General features: G+C 42.2%; 1 non-coding gene across 1 annotated transcript; it reads right to left on the bottom strand.

The window, feature by feature from the left end:
- Positions 1–1,460: 1,460 nt before the first annotated feature.
- Trnat-ugu (transfer RNA threonine (anticodon UGU)) lies at positions 1,461–1,534 on the bottom strand. Its single transcript has one exon. It is a non-coding gene; the product is annotated as a tRNA-Thr (tRNA).
- Between the last annotated feature and the right edge of the window lie 1,130 nt (positions 1,535–2,664).

The following is a 2,664-nucleotide window of genomic DNA, read 5'->3' as shown; positions in this document are numbered from 1 at the left end:
GGAAATACAAGGAAGGTTTACGAGTGAAATTAAAATTCAAGGTGAAAGGGCATCAATGTCGTCAGTGAAAGTGAAGAGAAATTACAGGATCTCTTGAATGGAGTGTACAGTCTAATGAGACAGTCTAATTAGTGCAGAATACTGCTTGAGGGTAAATCGACAAAAGATGAAAGAAATGAGAAGTAATAAAAATGAGAACAGCGAGGAACTTAAAATCAGGATTGGTGCTCACGAAGTAGACTACGTTAAAGAAATATTCCACATGGGAGTACAATAACCTACAATGGACGGATCAAGGAGGACATAAAAAGCAGACTAGCACTGGCAAAAACGGCTACTTAGCCAAGACTAATCCATTAGTATCAAACATAGCTCTTAACGGCACACAGAAATTTCTGAGAACGTATTTTTGGAGCACAGAGCTGTATTGTAGTGAAACATGGACGGTAGGGAAACAAGAAGAAAAGATTATCGAAGCATTGCAGATGAGGTTTAAAGAAGAATACTGAAAATTATTTGGACTGATAAGGCAAGGAATAAGGATGTTCTCGCTGGATCAGCACTCAGAGGAATGTATGGAAAACACTGACAAGAGGAAGGGACAGAAAGGTGGGGCATCTGTGACGACATCACGGAATGGTACTAGAGAGAGCTGTAGAGGGTAAAAACTGTAGAGGCAGACAGAGGGAGGAGTACATCAAGAAAATAATTTGGGACATATGTCGCAAGTGCTACTCTGAGTTGAAGGGGATGGTACAATGAGGAATTCGTGGCGGGCGGCATAATACTACTCAGAAGACTGATGACTGAGACAAACAAATAAATAAATGTTTAAAAGACGACACGAATAATCATCTGAAAATTTACATGGACTTGATGTCCAATGTGTACATTCTTTGCAAAGCAGAGGCGCTCATGTGCCTAGGGCTCCATTGAATATATTCCACATTTTGATTACAAATAAGAACTGGTGCAATGGACAAAAATTGCAACATTTGTTGGGCCAAGAAATGGGAAGACGAAGCTCCTGGTAAGTGTTCCTCTTTGCCAGAATTAGAAGTACCAGGCGTTTCCTGAAGGAATTAGTTGTCGGGCTTCATCCATTATCACACCGTTACATTAGTAACCTCCTTATTCCTAATCGGCCTACTAAAACAACTAGCTCTGAGCACTATGGGACTTAACATCTGAGGTCATCAGTCCCCTAGAACTTAGATCTACTTAAACCTAACTAACCTAAGTACAACACACACATCCGTGCCTGAGGCAGGATTCGAACCTGCGACCGTAGCGGTCGCGCGGTTTCAGACTGGAGCGCCTAGAACCGCTTGGCCACACCGGCGGGCCCATCGGCCTACTGGTTTGCGATATAACTGACCGTATTATATGATGACTAACTGAAAACCTCTGCTGCGGACAGGTGTTGTTGATATACCTCGATGTGGACAGATGAAAATGTGTGCCCCGACCGGGACTGGAACCCGGGACCTCCTGCTTACATGGCAGACGCTCTCTCCATCTGAGCCACCGAGGACACAGATGAATAACGTGACTGCAGGGACTTATCCCTTGCACGCTTCCCGTGAGACTCACATTCCCAACTGCCCACATTTGTACCTATGTATTGTACCTTATAGACACTGGCCCACCCACTCATTACTCGCGCACGCTTTGGCGATTCCCGTAAGAGTTTGGGCAGCCTGTGCGCATTCGCACAGGCGAAGGTCAATGGCTGGGTAGCCTTTAACTATATATACGAAGACAGTAACGTGTTCTCGAAAGATCAGTTACTGTTGATGACCGTGCATCTGTTCCCTGGAATATATGATGACTAACGGAAAACCTCAGCTGCCGACAGGTGTTGTTGATATACCTCGATGCGCGAGTTCATCTGTGTCCTCGGTGGCTCAGATGGATAGAGCGTCTGCCATGTAAGCAGGAGGTCCTGGGTTCCAGACCCGGTCGGGGCACACATTTTCAGCTGTCCACATCGAGGTATATCAACAACACCTGTCGGCAATTGAGGTTTTCAGTCAGTTATAATTTTTATAAGGGTGGAATACTGTGCAATCTTTCACGAACGGCCCAGGGGGTAATATGGTACCAAGTAATATTTACTACGAAATTCACTGATAATACAAGGAAAACACTGGTTAGCTAAAAAGGGATAATTAAACGGTCGCCAGCCCACATGGGCAATGAGTCTTCAGAATCAGAATGGTAATGTCAAAAAAATTTAAGCAACTGGCTTGGCAACAGAAGGTTGTTACACTTTTACTGAGCACAACAGTTCACGAGAAAATAATTGAATCATAAAGCACTGGGTTTGCAGTTACTTATTCTGAATTACTAAATTTTGAAACTAAATTTAAATGATGTTACCGGATAAGTAAATGATTGGCTTATCTTAATCTTCATCATGAAAAAAAAAACTTTCAGTAATCTCAGTGTAACGTAATGCTAAATTCAGAAACAGGCTAGCAATTACTTTTTGATTATTAAAAGGTTGAATTGAATTTACTTTGAGAAAACAGCAATTGATTTTACTTTCAAAATAGCAAAAGTAAAATACATACCAAGCCAGCAGAAATCACTCGTTATTCTAAGTGCAGCATAAATGAAATTGCGCACTCTTAATTTGTGCTGTATCCTTAGTTATTAATT

The sequence above is a fragment of the Schistocerca cancellata genome, chromosome 2 (genome assembly GCF_023864275.1).
Source record: "Schistocerca cancellata isolate TAMUIC-IGC-003103 chromosome 2, iqSchCanc2.1, whole genome shotgun sequence".
NCBI classification, from domain to species: domain Eukaryota; kingdom Metazoa; phylum Arthropoda; class Insecta; order Orthoptera; family Acrididae; genus Schistocerca; species Schistocerca cancellata.
This window is presented reverse-complemented; position numbering and strand designations above follow the sequence as displayed.